This window comes from Schistocerca cancellata, chromosome 9 (assembly GCF_023864275.1).
Source record: "Schistocerca cancellata isolate TAMUIC-IGC-003103 chromosome 9, iqSchCanc2.1, whole genome shotgun sequence".
Taxonomy (NCBI): Eukaryota; Metazoa; Arthropoda; class Insecta; order Orthoptera; family Acrididae; genus Schistocerca; species Schistocerca cancellata.
Window position 1 is genome coordinate 500106737 of NC_064634.1, and position 16098 is coordinate 500122834.

At 46.3% G+C, this 16098-nt stretch overlaps 1 protein-coding gene across 1 annotated transcript in view; it reads right to left on the reverse strand.

Annotated features, from left to right (window-relative positions):
• Positions 1-16098, reverse strand: part of LOC126101520 (GAS2-like protein pickled eggs) — a 431994-nt gene that overhangs the window by 346358 nt on the left and 69538 nt on the right. The gene's annotated exons all lie outside the window — the stretch shown is intronic.

Sequence of the window (16098 nt, forward strand, 5' to 3'; positions counted from 1 at the left end):
AGGCACTTCTTCGGAAAAGTGTCCTGATGAGACGCAGTCACTGGAAGCAGATACTAACCCAGCGGGAGGGGGGGATCCAAATATTATGGCGGTTGTGCCGCCTCGGTTGTTTCCCTTAGCTGTTTATGTTCCTCGCTCGCCGTGGTTCGGTATTTACTTCCGGGACAGCGGACAGCCACGAAAATGGAAGTCTGTAGCCGTTATCCCTATTGAAATTATACTCATTTTTTGATACAGGGACTGCTTCGTGGGCTTCCACAAATATTACTATGGATAGCATTAGTATGTTCTCAAAATCCGTATGCAGTCACTTTCTTTCGTTGAAGACAGGATCACTTTTGAATCTGCAGCTTCACATTATGCACACTGAGGGCGCCGTCGTGATTCTATGTCGAAATTATGAGATCACGTACAATTTTCGCCCGACTACACCAAGGGCTGCGAGAATCTGATTCGTCCGCAACTAGGAGAAGCGACTGTGGTGCTCCAGGGACGCACCGCTGCCTCGATTCGACGAGGCCGCCCTCCATCACGTAAAAGGCAAACCGACGACTACTCGAAACACTGGTGATGCCGCGGGCTCCCGTACAGCGCACACATAGGACATCATTCTCTGCGCTCTGTGAAGCGAGAGTGTCGAAAGGGATTCAATCTTGAAACTTATTTTACATCCAAACAGTACGTTTCTGGACATGGGTTCTCTACCCCAAAGTTATCTACAAATTCCGCTATACGGCGCTTTGAAGTCTGAACTAGGAATGTGAAACAATTTACTTATAATCGCAGAAATATACAGGGTTATTACAAATGATTGAAGCGATTTCACAGCTCTACAATAACTTTATTATTTGAGATATTTTCACAATGCTTTGGACACACATACAAAAACTCAAAAAGTTTTTTTAGGCATTCACAAATGTTCGATATGTGACCCTTTAATGATTCGGCAGACATCAAGTCGATAATCAAGTTCCTCCCACATTCGGCGCAGCATGTCCCCATCAATGAGTTCGAAAGCATCGTTGATGCGAGCTCGCAGTTCTGGCACGTTTCTAGGTAGAGGAGGTTTAAACACTGAATCTTTCACATAACCCCACAGAAAGAAATCGCATGGGGTTAAGTCGGGAGAGCGTGGAGGCCATGACATGAATTGCTGATCATGATCTCCACCACGACCGATCCATCGGTTTTCCAATCTCCTGTTTAAGAAATGCCGAACATCATGATGCAAGTGCGGTGGAGCACCATCCTGTTGAAAGATGAAGTGGGCGCTGTCGGTCTCCAGTTGTGGCATGAGCCCCCCGTGAAACTTGCCCGCACGCGTTCAACCGTTTCTTCGCTCACTGCAGGCCGACCCCGTTGATTTCCCCTTACAGAGGCATCCAGAAGCTTTAAACTGCGCATACCATCGCCGAATGGAGTTAGCAGTTGGTGGATCTTTGTTGAACTTCGTCCTGAAGTGTCGTTGCACTGTTATGACTGTCTGGTGTGAGTGCATTTCAAGCACGACATACGCTTTTTCGGCTCCTGTCGCGATTTTGTCTCACTGCGCTCTCGAGCGCTCTCTCGGCAGAAACCTGAAGTGCGGCTTCAGCCGAACAAAACTTTATGAGTTTTTCTACGTATCTGTAGTGTGTCGTGACCATATGACAATGAATGGAGCTACAGTGAATTTATGAAATCGCTTCAATCATTTGTAATAGCCCTGTATATAATGAAACCAACGATAGGGTCCTCAAATTTTGAAGTTCAGTTTTGCACAGACTGATGAACGGATGAAGTCACAAAATACAGTTCGTAACAGAACTTTCCATTGAACTAAGAACTGCTTTAAGAGAAAATTAGTACTTAATTTTTAGAATATGGTACATTCTCGTGTTCTGTTAATAAAAGTACACAAATTATTTCAATTTATTACCTACTCGTACTAAGCAACAAATTATTTTTAGAAAGGAGTGTACTCACATTGCAGGTAGGCTAACAGCGGAGATGATAGTGGAAAACTCACCTGTAACAAGAGAAGAAGCACAGATGTTAGCATAGTGTTGCTACAAAGTAAAGGTGTGCGTTCTAATGAATGGGTGTACTCCACAGAGAATGAGGGGCCGCCTCGAGGGAAACATATATTCTTGCGTTAATAGAGCTGATACAGAGAAAGAACTTGGAATAGAAAAATATCAGTAACGCACCGACACCAGTTCCTTAGGGAATTGAACTCATATGTACAAAACAGCTTGGAATGTCTGATTACTTCGCAGATGAGTTAATGTATTAAATATTTGACGTCAAGCATGTAAAGTCTTTGGGTTGTTTTGAGAATCAGCCTTATGCAAACACAACTAGTTTATTTTTATATTTACCCAGATATGTTTCGGTACCTATGTGTTATCTTCTGTGGGTCAAATATTTACTTCTTAAAATTACATCGCTAAATGGACTGCATTACTAAACACCAGTTTTTGTGCTCTTTTTCGTCGTTTTTTTGACAGCATGTAATCTGCAAAATTTTTCGTCCTGTCGCCTGTCTGTGGCTGAGGAGACATTTCTGACTCCTTACTCAGTGAGAAGAAGAACATCAAGAGGAGCTTCAAACCTTAGTAAAAGGATGTAAAATCTTTGTTGGCGAAAAATCAAAACAGTAATTTTGTTGGTTTCGCTATTTTTCGACCATTCACCCATATACTAACGAAAAGGTCAAAACCAAAACTGGTAAACAAAAACAGTAACATTTATGACGTGATTCAGTAGGTACGTACAGTAGTGTATGTGGGTACTGTCTGCAAAAAGTGTTGTAGATAGTTATTAATAAATAAGTAATAAATTAAAACCTCACGCATCCTACTATAGTTTTACTGCAGGGACAGCGAAACTGTAATAAGCGATAAACTTTCTTCCTTTTATTATTTCGTGGAAGGTTTCGGCGAAAAACAATTTCATAAGATTTGAAACTATGTGTAAAGCTCACAGGAAGTCACTAACTGCTGACAGTCTCAAGTAATGGATGAATATAGTCTGGCTAACTTGCGCGCCTTAGGTTATGCTGCCTCAAGATGTATAGACAACATCTAAGTTTAGAACTTGACTTATTGTGCTGAACTTGTAACATTGGATTATACCTCTTAAAGAGAAGATTGTGACAATATTTTAAATATTTAAATTTGGGCAATAATCAAAAATCAATTTTTTGTTTCCCTGGTACTTGGACTGGTAACGTTTCCCGTTATATAGTAAGTCGTACTGTGATCATTGGCACTTTAATATGTATCCACTTCAGCGTGATAGTCGTTTATTTTCTGCATCTAACAATCCTCCAACAAGAACGTAACAGAATTTGCTACCTCATGTTTTGTGCACGGTCTTAACTGCACCACCAAGTGGTCTACGCCCGCCAGTGTAGACTACCCATATTGTGTGCACGTGTAGACACTTCAGTACCTGAACTGCTGCCCAGGGGAAAAGAAACATTAACGGTTTCTTGTGCCACTGTACTTGGTGAGCCTAAAACTCACTACACGTAATAACTTTAATTATTAGTTCGCAAATGACCTAAATACTGATGTCAGTACACTATCCCCAGTCATCAATAGAAATATACGCACTTACACCCATAACACAGTGTGTATACAGGATATGTACAATATAATGTCCTGTTTTGAACCGTATTGCCCTCATATACGCCGAGAGGAAAGATTAGTTAAGGGATACCGCAAAATTGCAGGCGATTCGCGCCTTCCACTGCACAGTGATCTGGCTAACACTTCTCTACAGATGCTAAAATCTAGGTCTGCCCCACTACTATTAGCACAACTACTTTTGGGGGACAGTTTCAAAATTAACGACATGTGGAGAGAACACGGGGAAGCCTTGATACCGACTCAAGCTCCACTCACTATCGACGCTACCTCACAACAACTAGGAACGGAACTGCTTCGCCGCGTATGGAAAACACTCAGCAGAATAAGAACATCACGTGGCATTTGGCGTGACTCATATTACAAATGAGGAGTAACCGATTTACCGAGTTGCGACTGCGGAAAACTTCCTGAGACTGTTCAGCAAACTGTCACCGAATGCACAGCAAGAAGCAAAATTTGATTTCTTTGGAGTCTCAAACTCCGCACTGGACTGGATTAATGGTCTCGACATTAAAATATAAATTGATAAGTTCTTTGCTTTACCGTTGTGGCTGCATTGTGAAATTTTATCGTTCTGTTTTGTACATATTATTTTATATTATTTATTATATCAAATCCATGTAAGCCATGTCCTTTCCAATTAGGGAGCACTCTGTGTTTGGAGATGGTATTAAGTGGACCTGTCGCAATGCGCTGATAACATTCGGGGCGTTGGATGGCGTCGAAGCTGTCCACTGCTATCAGAGGAGGACGGTCAACGTTGGCATACCGGCAGGCGATGTCCCCCTGTAACGTGTACGCTCTAAGGCATACCCTATTGTTACGTCCTGCCTGGAGGAGCGAGAAGATTTTATTTACTCACGTCGCGTTGTACATATTGAAGCAAGAGTTCTTTAAGTCAATTATCTCAAATTACGATCCTGTTCCACGTGTAGGCTATAGTTTTGACCCTAAGGGGGCCGTCACAGAAGCTGCGATTCCGAACGTAATGTGCTACTTGACGAGTTTCTAATGTCAGAAAGTGTGAAACGGTCGTTGCAGAGTCTTTCTAAACGTACGATCCCATATGAAGTGGCTGATGTTTTCTACACGCATTCGACACGGACCAGTGAAACGGATGAACAGCACCTACGTCACACAGCCAGCATACCTTTGATTCATATAAGTACACTGCACAGCTATCTGTGCAGTGCTTGGATGAGATTTAATCACGGCGCCTTCCCCGTTTTTTGCATTGCTTAAAACTAAGAAAGTCAGGCAATCGTGAGTGCTATAATTCAGATATTGGAGATTTGACAAACTGCCTATTGGCTTCCGTCTCGGGTTCTTCGGCCGACGTTCATCTAATGATTTTTCTGACGTTTCGCCAGCACGAGTGGCTGGCATTGTCAAAGCTTCACCCTCCATTGCCGGTGGTGAACTGGAGGCGAGCTCGCGGCCGCAGACTATATGTACCTGGCGCGCCAACGTCCGAGGGCTTCTCCACGGTCATTTCCGGTGCGGTTCTCCTCTTGCTACCTGCGACGGTCGTTCGCTGCAGTACGGGAAGCCAGGATCCGTTTACCTTAAGGCTTTCCTCCTTCTTGTTGAAACTGTTCGCGTGTTTTTGGATTTCTACAGCTTCTCTGAACAAGCGCGTGTGATAGTGCTTCTCTACAGCCAGAACTTCCGTGTCGGCGAATTTTATTGCGTGGTCGGTCTCATTCAGTGCGTGCTCTGCCACGGCCGATTTCTCCACCTGCCCCAACCTGCAATGTCGTTTATGCTCTTTGATCCTGGTGTTAATGGATCGTCCAGTCATTCCGACATAAACTTTTCCGCATGTGCAAGGTATACGGTATATTCCCGACATTGCAAGTGGGTCTCTTTTCTCCTTCGCCGATCTAAGACACTCTTTGATCTTCCTTGTCGGTTTGAAAATCGTCTTTACGCCGTGTTTGCGCAATATACGGCCGATTCTGTCCGTCACTCTGGGAATGTATGGCAGAAAGGCCGTACCCGACATTTCTTTTTCTGGTTCCTTACTTCGCCGAGTGTTTGGCTCTGTTACACTTCTAATGTAATTTGTGGAGTACCCATTGCTCCTCAGAACAGTTTCCAGGTGTTGCATTTCTCGTTTGAGGTGTTGAGGCTCACATATTCGTCCTGCTCTCTTTACGAGCGTACTAATCATGCCTCTTTTCTGGCTCGGATGGTGGTTTGACAGTTTGTGCAGGTATCGGTCCGTGTGTGTCGGTTTTCGATACACGCTGTGTCCCAGGTTTTCGCCGTCCCTTGTGACCAGCACATCTAGAAATGGCAGTTTCTTGTCCTTTTCTACTTCCATGGTAAATGTTATGTTGGCATGGAGGCTGTTCAAGTGTCTCAGGAATTCACCGAGCTGTTCTTCACCATGGCTCCACACCACGAAAGTATCATCGACGTACCTGTACCACACCTTAGGTTTGCAAGTCGCCGAGTCCAGTGCCTGTGCTTCGAATTGTTCCATGAAGAAGTTGGCCACCACTGGACTGAGAGGACTACCCATGGCGACGCCTTCCAGCTGTTCGTAGAAATCGCCATTCCACGTGAAATAGCTCGTGGTGAGACATGCATGGAAGAGCTTTTTGATGTCTTGCGGGAACATGGAACCGATGTGCTCCAGAGCGTCGCTGAGTGGCACTTTCGTAAATAACGAAACAACATCAAAACTGACCAGGATGTCGTTTGGCGCAAGTTTCAGTTTCTTCAGCTTCTCAATGAAGTGTCCTGAGTCCTTAATGTATGTGTCGGTCTTTCCCACGTGTGGCTGGAGCAGAGAAGCCAAGTGTTTCGCCAGTGGAGAAATCGGCCGTGGCAGAGCACGCACTGAATGAGACCGACCACGCAATAAAATTCGCCGACACGGAAGTTCTGGCTGTAGAGAAGCACTATCACACGCGCTTGTTCAGAGAAGCTGTAGAAATCCAAAAACACGCGAACAGTTTCAACAAGAAGGAGGAAAGCCTTAAGGTAAACGGATCCTGGCTTCCCGTACTGCAGCGAACGACCGTCGCAGGTAGCAAGAGGAGAACCGCACCGGAAATGACCGTGGAGAAGCCCTCGGACGTTGGCGCGCCAGGTACATATAGTCTGCGGCCGCGAGCTCGCCTCCAGTTCACCACCGGCAATGGAGGGTGAAGCTTTGACAATGCCAGCCACTCGTGCTGGCGAAACGTCAGAAAAATCATTAGATGAACGTCGGCCGAAGAACCCGAGACGGAAGCCAATAGGCAGTTTGTCAACAAGTGGCCACGAAAGCCTCAACAATTTTGTATTACGCCTCTACGGGGAGGAGATTTGCAGATTGTACCGACGCCTTGACCAACGACGGAAGAAGAAAGCGCGACTGATGTCCTCTCTCGCCTTTCTGTCACGGTGCCGAGATGAATGTGCTACACCGAAGTTCTTGAGATGCAAGCGCTTATTCACCACCGCCCAAGCACATCGTATCTACGACAGAATGGAACGAGCTTTTCTTCGTGAGCGAATACATACAACACGGAGAGACTTGGCAAGAACGGATCAGGAACTTCTGGACATTTTCTATCAACTAAGTAGCAGAATGCATCGAGACGACTGGGACAAGATCGACAGCATCACTCACAGGAGCATGCAGAACGAACTCGAGCGCTGCACCGAGCGGCAAAAGAAAAAGTTTGAAAGATGCCGGAAGCAGACCGACAAGGCGATTCCCGACATGTCACACACAGTGGTCAACCTCACTGAACGACAACTGACCGAAGAGGAAGTGTCTGTTCTTCAAAAAGGAGGGAATTTCGCTATCATTCCGAGAACTATACCTATGGAGGACATCATTGCCAACACCGAAGCAGCCATTCGGACCCTTCCTTGTGAAAGGGCAGAGGAAATACGCACTGAAACATCCAGGATACTGCGCCGAGCAAAACCACCAGCTTGCAACCTGAAGAAAGAAGAGGTACAAGCCATTAAGAAGCTCAACGCCGACAAGAGTATATTGGTACTGCCTGCCGATAAGGGGAATGCGACCGTCGTAATGAAGACCGAAGATTATGAGCAAAAGATCCGAGACCTATTAGATCCGACGACGTACCGAAAACTAAGCGCAGATCCGACGCAGCGTATCACTCGGAATACGAATCGATTAATCAAGGCGTCTTCTCTGCCGGCGGACATACAGAGAAACCTGCGCAACACAGAAGCCCTACCACCTCGGCTGTATGGATTACCCAAGATCCATAAGAACAACGTTCCACTGAGACCGATCGTTAGCGCTCCTGGCTCACCAACGTATAAACTGGCGAAACACTTGGCTTCTCTGCTCCAGCCACACGTGGGAAAGACCGACACATACATTAAGGACTCAGGACACTTCATTGAGAAGCTGAAGAAACTGAAACTTGCGCCAAACGACATCCTGGTCAGTTTTGATGTTGTTTCGTTATTTACGAAAGTGCCACTCAGCGACGCTCTGGAGCACATCGGTTCCATGTTCCCGCAAGACATCAAAAAGCTCTTCCATGCATGTCTCACCACGAGCTATTTCACGTGGAATGGCGATTTCTACGAACAGCTGGAAGGCGTCGCCATGGGTAGTCCTCTCAGTCCAGTGGTGGCCAACTTCTTCATGGAACAATTCGAAGCACAGGCACTGGACTCGGCGACTTGCAAACCTAAGGTGTGGTACAGGTACGTCGATGATACTTTCGTGGTGTGGAGCCATGGTGAAGAACAGCTCGGTGAATTCCTGAGACACTTGAACAGCCTCCATGCCAACATAACATTTACCATGGAAGTAGAAAAGGACAAGAAACTGCCATTTCTAGATGTGCTGGTCACAAGGGACGGCGAAAACCTGGGACACAGCGTGTATCGAAAACCGACACACACGGACCGATACCTGCACAAACTGTCAAACCACCATCCGAGCCAGAAAAGAGGCATGATTAGTACGCTCGTAAAGAGAGCAGGACGAATATGTGAGCCTCAACACCTCAAACGAGAAATGCAACACCTGGAAACTGTTCTGAGGAGCAATGGGTACTCCACAAATTACATTAGAAGTGTAACAGAGCCAAACACTCGGCGAAGTAAGGAACCAGAAAAAGAAATGTCGGGTACGGCCTTTCTGCCATACATTCCCAGAGTGACGGACAGAATCGGCCGTATATTGCGCAAACACGGCGTAAAGACGATTTTCAAACCGACAAGGAAGATCAAAGAGTGTCTTAGATCGGCGAAGGAGAAAAGAGACCCACTTGCAATGTCGGGAATATACCGTATACCTTGCACATGCGAAAAATTTATGTCGGAATGACTGGACGATCCATTAACACCAGGATCAAAGAGCATAAGCGACATTGCAGGTTGGGGCAGGTGGAGAAATCGGCCGTGGCAGAGCACGCACTGAATGAGACCGACCACGCAATAAAATTCGCCGACACGGAAGTTCTGGCTGTAGAGAAGCACTATCACACGCGCTTGTTCAGAGAAGCTGTAGAAATCCAAAAACACGCGAACAGTTTCAACAAGAAGGAGGAAAGCCTTAAGGTAAACGGATCCTGGCTTCCCGTACTGCAGCGAACGACCGTCGCAGGTAGCAAGAGGAGAACCGCACCGGAAATGACCGTGGAGAAGCCCTCGGACGTTGGCGCGCCAGGTACATATAGTCTGCGGCCGCGAGCTCGCCTCCAGTTCACCACCGGCAATGGAGGGTGAAGCTTTGACAATGCCAGCCACTCGTGCTGGCGAAACGTCAGAAAAATCATTAGATGAACGTCGGCCGAAGAACCCGAGACGGAAGCCAATAGGCAGTTTGTCAACAAGTGGCCACGAAAGCCTCAACAATTTTGTATTGGAGATTTACTTATATAATGTTCACTTGTTTCAAAATTCCAACAAAGTAGAAAACAATTTCTGTTAGGTCAAGAAAATTTAGGATATCATCACCTACGAGCGCTCATAAACGACTATACGGTAATTCTCAGATGTACGACAACATTTATTTTAGTTAGCAATTTTAAAATTTGACCACACACCTACTGAGAATGTGCAATCACCGTTTGTACTGGTTAATTATAAAATAGTTTGTAACATTAATGACCATACAAACATGTTTGTTACCAATATTTTTACGGGGAAACGCAATTGTTACTTCTGTGTTGACAAAGTAAGATACTTTTCTTCTTGGTAAAAGTGAAGAAACATTGTTTAGTTGCAATAAAATAATATGTTCAATTTCTCATTAAAATTTTCCACTATTTGGATTTGTTGCTGGGAAAATAGTGTAATTGTCAAAGGCTACACTGTTGATGGCTAACTAGTGTACTCACGCTGAAGGCCAAATAAAAATAAAAACCCTACGTCACATGCGGGTCGCTTTCCGTTCCAGTAGAGACAGGGCATCCTAGATGCTGCCGAATTTTCTTTGTACTGACGGATACATTTAAAGAAGGGCAGCGGTGCTGTAGACGCGTCAAGGACAAATTACCGACACAAATATTGTTGTTGTTGTGTGTGAAATCTTATGGGACTTAACTGCTAAGGTCATCATTCCCTAAGCTTACATACTACTTAACCTAAATTATCCTAAGGACAAACACACACACCCATGCCCGAGGGAGGACTCGAACCTCCGCCGGGACCAGCCGCACACTCCATGACTGCAGCGCCTGAGACCGCTCGGCTAATCCCGCGCGGCACAAATATTGCCTCTCAGGGACTCTATCATAAACACGAGCAACGTCAGTGACCACGTTTTTCATATTTTCTTTTAGCTAGCATGATAGATACATATCGCACTTGTTTGTTTTCAAGGAGTTTTACGGCGCCTTTCATATTTAATAAAAAATTATTGTCCTTATTCACTTCTTCCCTGTCTGATGCTAGCATCTAATGAATTTATCGTCTTTCTCACGTCCTTAACTGGACCTTCGAGTCTTTCGGAAATTTTCTACCAATCGTATTGTTTTCGCATCGGCATTTGTGCTGTGGATCTCCCGAATCCCAGAACAAAGTACGATATCAATGCTCTTCCACATTACATTTACTTCAGACCACTTAATCTCTCACGCCACTCGCGTCAACGCCGCAAGTGTAGATACGAACAGAAACGAAAACTTTTTGTACTGCTAGCGCGGAAGTGGAGAAGCCGTTAACTTGTCCGATTTTTCGTCAAAAGACCGACAACCAGCGCAACACGAGCGAACGCTAGCGAATGTGAGCCGAAAACGACTGCAGGCGTTACGTCCACGCGCGCCTAGTGTTTGCAGCAGGGAGAATCCCGGCGCGCCCGTGTTACGTCAACTTGAAGAGGCGCGCGGCTCCCCGGCGCACCTCGCCGGGCACCTCCGGCCGCCCTCACCTCACACGGAAATTGAGATCCAACGCGCACCCGGCGCCGGACCATTTTCGCGTTGCCGAACGCGCGAAACGGACAATCTGGCGCGTCAGGTTCTCGCTTCTTGGCTAGGAACGTGGCCTGCGAGATCGCTTACTAAGTCACAAGCAAAACTTGGAAGGCGCCGTGCTGGATTACGTCGTATGCTGTTGAAGCCCGTATCTGGTGGTAACCTACGTGCTGTGAATATATTTCTCAACACAGGCTTGTAGAGAATTTCTACAAAACGTGACCTTCTTGCTGAGATTAGTTATAATAAAACGACGGAAAACGACATATCAGCGGTTACGGTTTCTCGTATTTGGAGCTTTCGTATTATGACGTGCACGTTATCAAAGTACGCCATTCTGACGCACCAGCGCACTGAATATTTACCTAAGACACGTCGTTCTTGGTGTACGCCTTTTCTTAAAAAGTAAAATGTAACATCAAACAAAGGCTTAAGGAAGGGACGTGGACTTTGATCTGAAATCTGTCGCTTTGTGTCCTGTTTTATGCCAATATTTTTGTATCCACTTTAATTTTATCTACAATACACTAATGGCCATTAAAACTGCTACACCACGAGGATGACGTGCTATAGACGCGAAATTTAACCGACAGGAAGAAGATGCTGTGATATGCAAATGATTAGCTTTTCAGAGCATTCACACAAAGTTGGCGCCGGTGGCGACACCTACGACGTGCTGACATGAGGAAAGTTTCCAACCGATTTCTCACACACAAACAGCAGTTGACCGGCGTTGCCTGGTGAAACGTTGTTGTGATGCCTCGTGTAAGGAAGAGAAATCCTTACCATCACGTTTCCGACTTTGATAAACGTCGGTTTGTAGCCTATCGCGATTGCAGTTTATCGTATGGCGACATTGCTGCTCGCGTTGATCGAGATCCAATGACTGTTAGCAGAATATGGAATCGGTGGGTTCAGGACGGTAATACGGAACGCCGTGCTGGATCCCAACGGCCTCGTATCACTAGCAATCGAGATGACAGGCACTTTATCCGCATGGCTGTAACGGATCGTGCAGCCACGTCTCGATCCCTGAGTCAACATATGGGGACGTTTGCAAGACAACAACCATCTGCACGAACAGTTCCACGACGTTTGCAGCAGCACGGACTATCAGCTCGGAGACCATGGCTGCGGTTACCCTTGACGCTGCATCACAGACAGGAGCGCCTGCGATTGTGTACTCGACGGCGAACCTGCGTGCACGAATAGCAAAACGTCATATTTTGGGATGAATATGTTCTGTTTACAGCATCATGATGGTCGCATCCGTGTTTGGCGACATCGCGGTGAACGCACATTCTGCTACGGTCGCGGGTTCCAATCCCGCCTCGGGCATCGATGTGTGTGATGTCCTTACGTTAGTTAGGTTTAAGTAGTTCTAAGATCTAGGGGACTGATGACCACAGCTGTTAAGTCCCATAGTGCTCAGAGCCATTTGAACGCACATTGGAAGCGTGTATTCGTCATTACCATACTGGCGTATCACCCGGCGTGATCGTATGGGGTGCCGTTGGTTACACGTCTCGGTCACCTCTTGTTTGTATTAACGGCACTTTGAACAGTGAACGTTACATTTCGGATGTGTTTCGACCCGTGGCTCTACCCTTCATTCGATCCCTGCGAAACCCTACATTTCAGCAGGATAATGCACGACCGCATGTTGCAGGTCCTGTACGGGCCTTTCTGGATACAGAAAATGTTCGACTGCTGCCCTGGCCAGCACATTCTCCAGATGTCTCATCAATTGAAAACGTCTGCTCAATGGTGGCCGAGCAACTGGCTCGTCACAATATGCCAGTCACTACTCTTGATGAACTGTGGTATCGTGTTGATGCTGCATGGGTACCTGTACTCCGCCATCCAAGCTCTGTTTGTCTGAATGCCCAGGCGTATCAAGGTCGTTATTACGGCCAGAGGTGGTTGTTCTGGGTACTGATTTCTCAGGATCTATGCACTCAAATTTCGTGAAAATGTAATCACATGTTAGTTCTAGTATAATATATTTGTCCACTGAATACCCGTTTCTCATCTGCATTTCTTCTTGGTGTAGCAATTTTAATGGCCAGTAGTGTAGTTTGGCACTTTCTTATCAATTTCACAGATGTATCTCTGGAATATTCCATGTAATATATAAGTAAGAGCATTCTCCGTTCACGAGTGAATTTCTTCCATTCTATGAAGGTGCTATGTAACGAGAACCTATGTACTGCAGTATTTGTTGTGTACGTCACTGGGTGACACTTGACAATTCAGTACTGTACTGCAGACAGAACAACTTCGCTATCACGTGGGCAACGAGGCAAACGTGTATTTTCGTAGACGAACTGAAAGGGGAGTCGTATTTGTAAAATGATAAAAGTAACAATCATCACAATTGCCGAGTCGACACGCTTCCCCGCATATTTAAATAAAGTAAAATGCCTTAGGCCGTAGTTAACGCCTCGAGAGGAATGCGAAAGAAAAATTTTAAATACGCGTAACAATTCATTCCTCAGTCCATCGACTTGTCGAAAATCTTTATCGCGATTTTCTCCACCTGTCTTGGCCGATCGCTAACAGAGCTAAGATATGATAGTCCTTCTTAAATAACGTCCGTTATAATAAGAAGGAAAATACTGCAAACATCATTAAAGGGTCATTTTGTTCAAACTGTACATGCTTTTGTCTACATTTCTACGTAATTTCCATCGTTGTTCAAATATTTGTCATGAGGCGCATTACTTTTTTTTTTTTTTTTTTTTTTTTTTTTAATACTGACATGAAGGAAATCTTTAGCTGCCGCCAAGGATAGTATCTCACAGCCGGCGGGCGACTCAGTCTTCTTAAACACTGCTAACGTGTGGAGTTGAACACACGGACACACGACAGGGCTGCAAATGTTGGCTAAACGTGGGGCAAACAATGCTGAGAGCAGACGTGCATACGATAGTCTGTCGTTATCACCCTCATTTACAGGCGCGCCTTATTTTAAAAAAATAACCTTCGTAGCTATTTTACTTGGGACGATATTTCCAAACAAATTGCAAGGTTCGTGCGCCAGATAAGGTGACAACCGCCTCTCTGATCGCAAATCACGTTCCAGAACGTCTTCCGTGTGATGCACCAGCTTGTTTGTGAGCGCGCACCAACCAGGATGCAAACGACGCTTGGCGTTCTTCACGATGATAAACACATCCCATATGATGACAGCATTATGTCGGTCAGCAACTCTTCCGTTAAGCCACTTGAGCAGATACAGCAACTCGCTTCTGTTATTTTTCCGTCATGGCCTTTGCTTTCGAAGCATCGAAGGTTGCTTATGCTTTTTCAGTGATCCTCTTTTGTATCCACCCGTTCGGGTGATCATGGGGGGTGGCGGATGCGACATTGACAAATGCGTGAATAAAATGCCAAAGGGTTCCTCTAAGTCTGCCAGTTCGGCAAAACCCTCGGTGGCACTCGCCCACCTTTATTGAGAATTTTAAAAATGCGGCGAATCCATGGGCGCTTGCTGTCCAACAACGCCTTCGACACACTCAATTCAGGATGGCCTATTATGAGGCGCAAGAGCAGCAGCGTAGCATGCCTGCAGGCGCTTGGACTCTCCTCAAGACCTCTACCTGTACAGGTATATTTTTAAGGTACTGAACGAAAGACAAGTAGCGAGCACCGAGGGTTTTGCCAAACCGCGGTGTCCTAATAGGACTCATTGCCGTTTTATTCGTGCATGTGCCAATGTCGCATCCCTCTGTGATAAATCCAAAGGAGCACATGAAATAGTATGAATAAAAAAGCATGAGCACCCTTTGCTGCTTCGAATAAATTTCAAATTTCATCGAATGGTGTTGAGTGGTCCCAAGTGGTTCAAATCTGTACACGAGAGCACAACTAACGGTCGCACTGCGTTCCAAATGAGCGGGATCATGTTCGATGGGGATGCAGCCCCACAATGTCCTTAGCGAAGGGCTGCAGCAGCATCAAAGATTATCAACAACGTGTTACTGCTGCTCAGTATAATGCGAACTGTCGTATTCGATCTCGAAGTTCTGGGCGCTCAGTCCGGAGCCGCGCGACTGCTACGGTCGAAGGTTCGAATCCTGCCTCGGGCATGGATGTGTGTGGTGTCCTTAGGTTAGTTAGGTTTAAGTAGTTCTAAGTTCTAGGGGACTGATGACCATAGATGTTAAGTCCCATAGTGCTCAGAGCCATTTTGATTTCGAAATACACTCCTGGAAATTGAAATAAGAACACCGTGAATTCATTGTCCCGGGAAGGGGAAACTTTATTGACACATTCCTGGGGTCAGATACTTCACATGACCACACTGACAGAACCACAGGCACATAGACACAGGCAACAGAGCATGCACAATGTCGGCACTAGTACAGTGTATATCCACCTTTCGCAGCAATGCAGGCTGCTATTCTCCCATGGAGACGATCGTAGAGATGCTGGCTGTAGTCCTGTGGAACGGCTTGCCATGCCATTTCCACCTGGCGCCTCAGTTGGACCAGCGTTCGTACTGGACGTGCAGACCGCGTGAGACGACGCTTCATCCAGTCCCAAACATGCTCAATGGGGGACAGATCCGGAGATCTTGCTGGCCAGGGTAGTTGACTTACACCTTCTAGAGCACGTTGGGTGGCACGGGATACATGCGGACGTGTATTGTCCTGTTGGAACAGCAAGTTCCCTTGCCGGTCTAGGAATGGTAGAACGATGGGTTCGATGACGGTTTGGATGTACCGTGCACTATTCAGTGTCCCCTCGACGATCACCAGTGGTGTACGGCCAGTGTAGGAGATCGCTCCCCACACCATGATGCCGGGTGTTGGCCCTGTGTGCCTCGGTCGTATGCAGGCCTGATTGTGGCGCTCACCTGCACGGCGCCAAACACGCATACGACCATCATTGGCACCAAGGCAGAAGCGACTCTCATCGCTGAAGACGACACGTCTCCATTCGTCCCTCCATTCACGCCTGTCGCGACACCACTGGAGGCGGGCTGCACGATGTTGGGGCGTGAGCGGAAGACGGCCTAACGGTGTGCGGGACCGTAGCCCAGCTTCATG